Genomic DNA, 11,042 nt, shown 5'->3' with positions numbered 1-11,042 from the left:
ACCCCCTACTGGGGATGTGCCCGCAACCAAGGTACATGCCCTTGACCAGAATCGAACCTGGGACCCTTCAGTCCACAGGCTGACGCTCTATCCACTGAGCCAAACCGGTCAGGGCAAAAATTTTAAATTTTAAAGTATTAAAATTCATCATCACATTTACAGTACCTCTCAAATAGTAAAATCATTACTATTTGTAATGATTATGTGTTTAAAGTATTACATAAGTCTCCTTTTCCCCCATTGACTCCCCTCTGGCTGCCCCCATCCCCCCCAACACATTACTATATGTGAAAGGATGCATTTGTAATTGTTAATTATCTTACTAAATAGGTTATTAACAAAAATGTCAAGATTAGCAGCTTTTGATTTCTGATTTTACATATAAGATTTCTCCTAATTTTTTTAAAAGAAAAATAATTCTTTGGTGAAAATGTTTTCTCTGAAGAATATTAACTTATTTCCTCAAGATATATTAGACAGTCTTTACTTCATTTCTTCCATTTGGGTTATGGGTCCTCAAATCTCATTCTTAAGATTCATAATCTTGAATATGATGCTAGTGAGATGTAATTTTTTCTCATCCAAACTTTCTGAAGTTAGTACCCACTGAGCTTTGTGGGAAAATGTTTTAGTGAGGCAACTATACACAGGATGGGGTCTTCCACATTGAACTCTGGGAAAGTACCCACCCTCCCTACATTTATTAATACCGATGCAATAAACATTTGGGAGTAAGAATAAGGAAGAAGGGATAGAATAGAAATTTCCAAGGTTTTGCTAGCAATAAAATTTTTAACAAAGACATTTTCCAGATTTATCTGATTCTTGGGTATAATGATTCTCTAGTAAGATTCTGGAAAATTGTACAGTAAGAAGGGTTTGTGTTAATGGGTTCTGAAACAGAGGCAAAAAAATGTTCTCTCTCTTTTTCATTTGTCCCAAGTGTAATCTTTAGTCAGAATTCTTTTTTTTTTTTTCAGCTGTCTCTTTCAAATGAATTGACCATTACATTTCCTAAGTTCTGAAATGGCCAACAGACCATAGAAAGACATTTCTTTAGGCTCCTGCTTGTTTAGTCAGAATTCTTGCTCCTGATTTCACCCCTGAGTGCATTTTGAGAGTGGACTTAAGTGAAAACTTAACTTTTTTGCTTACCCTTTTGACTAATGGAGAGATCATATAGATGAATATTTTTGAGGCAGTAAATTTAAAAATATAAAATTAAAAATATAAGCTTCCATGTGAGCAAGGTAACTTTTTCTTTACTTTTCCCCCCTCAGACATTCTCTACCATTTCTTTATCCATTGTGCTTTCCCCCCCAGGAATTGTTTTTTGGAAATATAAAGAGATCATGCCAAGGGTCTTGTAAAGTCATATCTGAGGAACTCAAATACAAGTGTCTTGATTCTAGCTCTTTGGGAATATGAGTAAGTGGGAGAACAAACGATGAGTCATTTCTGTCATCCAGAAAACTGAAGTGTACTGAATATATTGAGAAACAGCAAATGTGATTAAAATTTCTGAGGATATGTAACAGAATTTTATGCTCTTGTTTTTGAAGTAATATACATTTATTACATATATTTTAAAAATACAGGAAAGAGAAAAGAAGAAACTATTCAATCAAAATCTTATAGAGATAAATAATGTTATCATTTTGGATTTTTCTTTAACTTTTTTTTTCTACAAAATTCTTTCATAGTTTGATACTGATATCTTTAAAATCCTGGAAGAAAAATAATTTTAGGGTGATTTTATTTTACTTTCCTAAAAAGTAAAATAAATGCCTTATAACATTATCTTTGACTTAGTTCTTCTTTGAGAGTGATGCATTTATTTATTTATTTATATAAATTCTTTATTTTTAAAGTATTACATAAGTCTCCTTTTCCCCCATTGACTCCCCTCTGGCTGCCCCCATCCCCCCCAACACATGCCTTCACACCCGCCCCCCCATCTGTGTCCATTGGCTATGTTCATATGCATGCATACAAGTCCTTTGGTTGATCTCTTATCCCCTTACTCCCTGCCTTCCTTCATAGGTTTGACAGCCTGCCTGATGTTTCTGACTCTGGTTCTATTTTTGTTCATCACTTTATGTTGTTCATTATATTCCACAAATGAGAGAGATCATGTGATATTTATCCTTCTCTGACTGGCTTATTTTACTTAGCATAATGCTCTCCAGTTACATTCATGCTGTTGCAAATGGTAAGAATTCCTTCTTTTTTACAGCAGCGTAGTATTCCATTGTGTAGATGTACCACAGTTTTCTAATCCACTCATCTGCTGATGGGCACTTAGGCTGTTTCCAGATCTTCGCTATGGTAAATTGTGCTGCTATGAGCATAGGGGTGCATATATCCTTTCTCATTGGTGTTTCTAGTTTCTTGGGATATAGTCCTAGAAGTGGGATCACAGGGTCAAATGGGAGTTCCATTTTTAACTTTTTGAGGAAACTCCATACTGTCTTCCACAGTGGCTGCACCAGTCTGTATTCCCACCAGCAGAGCACAAGGGTTCCTTTTTCTCTGCAACCTCTCCAGCACTTGTCATTTGTTGATTTATTGATGATAGCCAATCTGACAGGTGTGAGATGGTACCTCATTGTGGTTTTGATTTGCATCTCTGATGATTAGTGACTTTGAGCATGTTTTCATATGTCTCTTGGTCTTCTGAATGTCCTCTTTTGAAAAGTGTCTACTTAGGTCCTTTGCTCATTTTTTGATTGGATTGTTTATCTTCCTTTTGTTAAGTTGTATGGGTTCCCTGTAAATACTGGCGATTAAACTCTTATCAGAGATAACATTGGCAAATATGTTTTCCCATGTAGTGGGCTTTCTTATTGTTTTGCTGATGGTTTCTTTTGCTGTGCAGAAGCGTTTTATTTTGATGTAGTCCCATTTGTTTATTTTCTTCTTAGTTTCCATTGCTCTAGGAGCTTTATCGGTAAAGATATTGGTGCCACAAATGTCTGCTATTTAGCTGCCTATAGCTTCTTCTAGGATTTTTATGGTTTTCCATCTTATGTTTAAGTCCTTTATCCATTTTGAGTTTATTTTTGTGTATGGTGCAAGTTGGTGGTCTAGTTTCATTTTTTTTTCATGTGTCTGTCCAATTTTCCCAACACCATTTATTGAAGAGATTGTCTTGACTCCATTGTATGCTCTTGCCTCCTTTGTCAAATATTAATTGAGCATAATGGTTTGGGCCTATTTCTGGGTTCTCTGCTCTGTTCCATTGGTCTATATGTCTATTCTTGTGCCAGTACCAAGGAGTTTTGAGAACAGTGGCTTTGTAATATAGCTTCATATCTGGTATTGAGATCTCTCCAACTTTGTTCTTCTTCCTCAAGATTGCTTCAGGTATTTGGGGTCTTTTCTTTTTATTCCAGATGAATTTTTGGAGAGTTTGTTCTAGGTCTTTGAAGTATGCCGTTGGTATTTTAATGGGGATTGCATTGAATCTATATATTGCTTTGGGTATTAAGAAAATTTTAATGATGTTGATTCTACCAATTAATGAATTACAGTCTTCCATTTGTTTATGTCTTCCTCTATCTCTTTTTTCAGCATCTGGTAATTTTCTGAGTTCAGGTCCTTTACCTTCTTGGTTAAATTTATTCCTAGGTATCTTGATTTTTTTTTGTTGCTATGGTAGAGAGTGATGCTTGATTTACTTCTCTTAAAGGTTGACTTTTAAAGAAAAAACATACATATGTTTTCTTCATTTTATTTTTTATTAATTTTATTGAGGTGACATTGGCTTATAAGATTATATAGATTCCAGGGGTAAAATTGTATAATACATTATCTGTATATTGTATTGTGTGTTTAGCACTCTAAGTTAAGTGTCCTTCCATCACCATTTATCCCTGTTTTACGCTCTCCTACCAATCCTCATTCCCCTTTCCCGCTGGTAATCACCATACTATTGTCTGTCTATGCATTGTTGTTTTTTCTTAATCCCTTCACCTTTTTCACCCAGACCTATGTCTTACTAAAGCATGCCATTTATTTAGATACAGACTTTTGAATCTCAATCCAATCTATAATAAACTCAGAACAAAGAAGACAGAATTCACTGATATTTTTTAATTTAAATTTAATTTATTAGGGTGATGTTGGTTAATAAGATCGTATAAGTTTCAAGTGTAGACTTCTATGATACAGAAGCTGTATATTGCATTGTGTGCCCCCTACCCAAAGTCGAATCATCTTGTATTATATATCTTTTATTCTTAACTACCCTTCTTACCCCCCTTCCCTTTGGTAACTAACATTGTTGTCTGTGTCTATGAACTTCAGTTTTATATCCCACATATGAGTAAAATCATGAGGTTCTTAGCTTTTTCCGACTGACTTATTTCTCTTAGCATAATATTCTCAGGGTCCATCCATGTTGTTGCAAATGGAAATATTTAATCTTCTTATGGCTGAGTAGTATTCCATAATATACAGATATCACATCTTCTTTATTCAGTCATCTGTGGTAGAACACTTTGGTTGCTTCCATGTCTTGGCCACTGTGAATAGTGCCGCAATGAATATAGGGGTGCATATATATTTGCAAATAAATGTTTTCCAATTTCTCAGGTAGATACCCAGAAGAGAGGTTACTGAGTCATATGGTAACTCTGTTCTTAATTTTTTGGGGGAACCACCATACTGTTTTCCATAGTAACTGTACCAGTTTACATTCCCACCAGCAGTGAATGAGAGTTCCCTTTCCTTCCACAACCTCTTCAACATTTGTTATTATTTGTCTCATTGATATTAGCCATTCTAACAGGTGTGATGTGGTATCTCATTGCAGTTTTGATTTGCATTTCCCTAGGAGATAGTGAAGTTGAACTTCTTTTCATATGTCTACTGGCAATTTGTGTGTGTTCTTGGGAGAGGTATATGTTCAGGTTCTCTGCCCATTTTGTAATTGGATTGTTTGTTTGGTGTTAGGTTGTATAGTTCTTTATTCAGGATTATTCCATGAACCCCAATATGTAGTTTAAAATTATTACAAATCTTAGACTTAGATGGAGTATTTAATACTTTAGCTTTTTCTTTTGCCATCAAAATGAAGAATCATTGACCCGAGATGTTTTACTCACTTTTCTCTTGGGACAAGTTAGAGGAGAAGGTAAGAGGCAGGGCAAAGTGCTGTTGAGTCCAGCACTTTGGTCCACTTATCACCAGTTTTTTTCAGTGATCACAGATTGAACTTTTAGATGCAGCCAACTCTCTCAAAATACTTGATTTGGGCCACAAAGGAAAATAAAAGGAAGGCCCATGAGTCATTCTACATTCTTTAAAGTTACTAGCAAAACAATTTTCCTAAGGAGGGGCAGTAGTGCCATCTTTATCTTGAAAGACCCCACCTTAAAAATTGCATAATATGGTGAATTACAATAAAAGAAGAGGCAGACATTGCAATTAATTTAATCAGAGAGTCTAGCTCTATCCTCTCTCTCTCTTTTTTTTTTATCCTTACCCAAGGATATTTTTTCCATTGATTTTCAGAGAGAGAGAAAGGGAGAGGGAGAGACAGAGAGAAACACTGATGTGAGAGAAACACATTGATTGCTTGCCTCCTGCATATCTCCAACCAAGGTACATGCCCTTGACCAGAATCCACTCAGAACCCTTCATCCTGCAGGCCGACTGTAGGTTGACACACTATCCACTGATCCAAACCTGCTAAGGCTAGCTGTATCCTCTTTTAGAACTAGGATCCACCACAGCAAAGTTGCAGGAGTTCTGGAATTTACTGGACATCCCTGAGAAATCAGTCAGTGACAGCTTGAGGTTTCTTTACCTAAAGCATCATTGCTGGCTGTCATCTTGAAGCAGTGGTTTCTAAGGTGGAATTTGTTGAAAGAAGGTAGTGCTTTTGACTAAGGCCAGAAACTTTCTCCTTGTAAAATAAGTACAGTATTTGGGTTAAGGCATAATAGAATTTATTGGAAATGCTTCATTGAGGAGCCTGGTGAACCAAGCCAGAGCCTTCCCCTTCATGTCTCTGATGAAATAGCCTTCAAAGGAGAGGCGATCTCAAAGAGTTTAAGATCTCTTTCTACACAGGCTCAAAATATGCTGTACAGGACAGATAATGGGTAATTTCATGTTAATAGATTAATTATTGGCCTCAGCTGATATAATTATTTATGTGAATTAATTGGGTATAGCTACATACCAAGGAGTAATAAAGCATTCAGCAGAAAGTGTGGTTGAAAAGCATCTTGTTTGAGTTTATACATACAGAATATAAGTTTCCTAAATTAGATGAAAATATATAGATACATTTCCATTTTCTATTAGTCTAAAAAAACAGACATATCACAAGAAAGGAAGGAATACCGTAGGATAGGCTAAAATATGGGTCCTCAAACTTTTTAAACAGGGGGCCAGTTCACTGTCCTCAGACCGTTGGAGGGCCGGACTATAGTTTAAAAAAAAACTATGAACAAATTACTATGCACACTGCACATATCTTATTTTGAAGTAAAAAAACAAAATGGGAACAAATACAATATTTGTATTTGCATGTGGCCCACAGGCTGTAGTTTGAGGACCCCTGGGCTAAAAAACCTGTGGCATTACAAATTAAAGTTTTATTTTGATATGAGTAAATATTTTAAAAGGAAAAGAGAAAACAATAAAGCTGATTTTTTTCCTCCTATGTAATAGGTTTTCCATACTACGGTTCATATTTTTGCAAATTTAAAAACTGTTTTTCTAATATACAAATTTCTGCTCAAATTTAATAATGACAAATCATCTTATTTCCTACCAGACAGTTGTTTGCTGTTAAAATAATGGACTTTGAAGTTCAATCATTAAAACATGTGAAAATATTTATATATGTGCAACTTCGTAAAAATATTTTCTCAACACTGCTTAACAAAAAACTTTTAATCTCTGCTTTATTTTTATATGATTATAACATTTCAGTTGTCTCTTAAGAGATAGTTTAAGCTTCCAACTTATAATATTGGTTACGTCAAGCAAAAATCTGAGGTAGTTTAGTGGTTTCAGATTATTTAATCAAAGCAGACTACTAAGTATTTGTTTATGATTTTTTTGGTCATGTTTTTACTATAGCTTCAGTTATTTTTAAGTAATTATGAAGTGTTATAGTATGAATGGAAAAATTCACATTTTTATCTGAAGTAGAAGTTTTTAAATCCTCTAGTAATATTTTTGTTGTTGTTACTCCTCACTCGAGGATATTTTTTCTCATTGATTTTTTTTTTCTTTTTAGAGAGAGTGGAAGGCAATGGGGGAAGGAGAGGAGGGAGTGGAAGGAGGAGAGAGGGGGGGGGGAGAGAGAGAGAGAGAGAGAGAGAGAGAGAGAGAGAGGAGAGAGAGAGAAAAACATCCATTGGTTGCCTCCCACACGTGCCCTAACCGGGGCTGGGGATCAAACCTGTGACCCAGGTATGTGCCCTTGACCAGGAATCAAACCATGACTCTTTAGTAGGCAGGCCAACACTCTAACCACCAAGTAACACTGGTCAGGGCATCTAATAATCTTGATTTGACTGGAAAGTCAACAGAGATGGTTCATTAGAATCCCATTTTTTATATCATCTGTTGCTTAGGGTCTATCACTTTGCTTATTTATTAAACATTCTGGAATGTCCATGAGGGGACAGATACTATGTTAGATGGTAGGCTTGCTTGTTCCTAAGAAATTGAGACTAAATTATAGCAATGCCATATTGTAACTGTTATAGTAAGTAACTGCAAAGGATATTGTTGGAGTTCAGGGGGAGACAGAATAAGGGTATTAGTGCTATCTGGGTATAGAGATAAGGACACACTTCTAAGAAAAGGTGACATAATCTGATATTTGGAAGGTGAGTAATGATTTCTGTTATGGCCAAAGGCCAAACTCAGGTCAATTATTTCCATGCTAGAAGAAGCATTTACACATTTACACAAGTACTTTGTTTTGATTCCTCTAGAGTCCTCTTGATTAGTCTTCCTGCCTATGTTTGATCATATAAGTAACTAATTTCAAAATTGTATTTATCATCTATCCCGATGGTTCTCAAATTTTGTTGCATCAAGATTACTTGGATGGATTATTAAAACATAGATTTCTGGGCCCCACCCCCAAGTTCCTGATTCAGTGGGTATAGGGTAGATATAGACAGTTGTATCTCTAAGTTCCCAGGTAATGCTGAGGCTACTGCTCCACAGACCATATGTGGATGATAATTGGAATCAACTGGGCATGTTTTAAAAATATGGATGCTATTCCCAGAGATTCAAATTTGGTTGAACTTGGTTAGGAACAAGGAATCTGTGTTTTTAGTATATTTCCCTAGTTGATTCTAATTATCAATAAAGTTGGGATTCACAGACATAGTCCATGGTCTTTTATTTCACAAATGATAAAATTGAGATGTAGAAAAGTTATGAAGCTTGGGAGCCACTGAGCTGGCACCAAGGACCTGCTGAGCAGATTGTGGCACCATCAGGAGTTGGGTTGGACAGATAGATGGCTGAAAGCACTGGAAAAGAAAAAACGAAATGACCCTAGCCATTTGCTCAGTGGTTAGAGTGTCAGCCCTTGAACAGAAGAGTCTTGAGTTCAATTCTAGTCAAGGGCATGCACCTCAGTTGCAGGCACGTGAGGGAGGTAACCAATCAACATGTCTTTCTCACATCAATGTCTCTCTCTTTCCCTCTTCTTAAAAATCAATGGAAAAATATCCTTGGGTGAGGATTAACAACAATAAAAAAGGGACAACCACCATTATTATTAGTGCATCTCTTAAGAGTTGTGAAGTTGCAACTGCCCTAGAAAATTGAAGCCGCAGATTCAGTTATTCAGATTCCGTGGAAAATGGATCAATAATATTTCCTCATACTGGATTTGCATTTTTATTGATGGATGTCAATTAAAAAATATTTCTAGCCAAAATTGAAAAGTTTATCAGCATTCACCAAAATAGTTTTTTGTTCTGCCTCCTGCCCTCCATGGGCTCCAGGAGTGGAAACTGATGTTCAGGATTCAGCAGAGATTTGTGGGTAGTCAGTTATGGATACTTCCAGTATACAGCACAGTCAGTGCTATTAATGGCTAATGTGTACTTTAGCCAAGATCACCTTTAACCCATATGTAGATAACTTCTGCTACAGAATGATAACAACTAAAGCTTATATCATTGAGCAAAGCCCTGTTTGGAAAATACTTTAAAAGAGAAAACTCAGTGATTCATTTAACCCCAATTAGAGTGAAATTAAAAGTGAAAAAGGAAGAAAAGTTATGAGAAGTCATCAAAATTATACAACTAAATAGGAGTTGAGCAAAGCTATCTTTTCCAATGTACCTAATTTTTCCCTTTCAAAAAACCATACTACTCTTTTATTCTCTACTGAATCAAGTCAGCTGTGACATTCAATGTTTTCCAAAATGTCTTCCTTATAACACATTGTCCCAATAATTAGTCTTGGATACAATTAAGCCAGCCCAAACCAATGAAACATGAAAAATATCTACTACTGTCTATGGGAGGAGGTGGGTGGATTCAGATTAGAATAACACTCACTCCCCTCTTTCAAGGAACTTCCAGACAAGTAGCAAACATCACATTCCCAAACATGCACAAATATACATTCCCACATGGTATTAAAAGTAATTTATAGTAAGTGCTATTGAAGAAGTACAATGTATCAGATGAGCTGTAGCATGGTGAAACAGATATTTATATAGACCTATTTTCCAGACACTGTGCTAGTTTTGTAGAGATGCAAAACGTATTAAGACTAAGTTTTCTATCTAGGGAAATCATAATAAAACTATGCAAAAATACAACTGACTCTATACTGTAACATAACTAATATATAGAAATGGCATGAGTAAAATGCTATCAGAAGATAGAAGTGGAAATGCTTGAATCAGCTGGGATATGTGGAAATGTTCACAGAAAAAGTGGTAGGAGAGGAAGTTACACACTTATAAGTGGGTTTTGTTCAGATCTCGGTACTCCTCCGTTAGTGTCTCCTCTGGATTAGTCTTTACTTTGCCAGGTGAAGGAGAGGGCACAGCAAAAACACCAAGATGGACCTGCAATGCCGAAACCGGTTTGGCTCAGTGGATAGAGCGTCGGCCTGTGGACTGAAGGGTCCCAGGTTCGATTCCGGTCAGGGGCATGTGCCTGGGCTGCGGGCACATCTCCCAGTGGGGGATGTGCAGGAGGCGGCTGATCGATGTTTCTCGCTCATCGATGTTTCTAACACTCTATCTCTCTCCCTTCCTCTCTGTGAAAAATCAATAAAATATATTTAAAAAAAAAAAAAAAGATGGACCTGCAACATGGACTTTTAAAAAATAGGTAATGAACCAACAGGGTTAGAACACAAAGCATGTGGAATCAGAATGGTATTCATGAAGGTGAATTTGAGCTGAGCTTTAAGGGATGCATAGAATTTGGCAAATAATACTAACATTTGCACACATTACTATTATACACTTTTTAGAAATGTTCACCCTTTATATCCAATTTACCGAAAAATTTACCCATCCCCCAGATTCAAATTAAGATCCTTAAAAGTTACTACATTGGTGTTTGTTAACCCTGTCTGAGCATCACAGTTGTCTGCTGCTTAAAAAAAACACAGAAGCTCTGGCCCCACTTAAGAGATTGTGATTCTGGAGATTTCGGTTAAAGATGCCTGATGGCAGGATCCTGGGATTGCTAATTGGCAGTTTTTCATACCTCATTCTGGTCTGAACCACTGGCCTGCTGAGTGACAAAACCTAGGATGGGTTAAATATATAATTGTGGAATTGAATGCTTCTTTGCAACCTAAATACTTTCCTACATAAACATTTTGCAGATAAGGAAATTCAATCCTGTCATGTTCATACACATGCATCAATCAAGAAGTGCCATCCCACTGTCCTGTTTAGAGTCTAACAAAACAGGATTCTAAATGTACATGGTTTTAAAGTCAATATTATTCATTTCATAGCTTTGGGTGAATTTTAACCCATCAACCAAATTGAGTCAAATTGTTTAAATTGCATACAC

At 36.2% G+C, this 11,042-nt stretch overlaps 2 pseudogenes; one reads left to right on the top strand and one right to left on the bottom strand.

Moving 5' to 3' along the window:
* Positions 1-978: 978 nt before the first annotated feature.
* On the bottom strand, positions 979-1,106 carry LOC118660876 (annotated as a pseudogene).
* Positions 1,107-8,503: 7,397 nt separating this feature from the next.
* LOC118659976 lies at positions 8,504-9,241 on the top strand (annotated as a pseudogene).
* Positions 9,242-11,042: the final 1,801 nt, after the last annotated feature.

The sequence above is a fragment of the Myotis myotis genome, unplaced genomic scaffold (assembly GCF_014108235.1).
Source record: "Myotis myotis isolate mMyoMyo1 unplaced genomic scaffold, mMyoMyo1.p scaffold_m19_p_7, whole genome shotgun sequence".
NCBI classification, from domain to species: domain Eukaryota; kingdom Metazoa; phylum Chordata; class Mammalia; order Chiroptera; family Vespertilionidae; genus Myotis; species Myotis myotis.
This window is presented reverse-complemented; position numbering and strand designations above follow the sequence as displayed.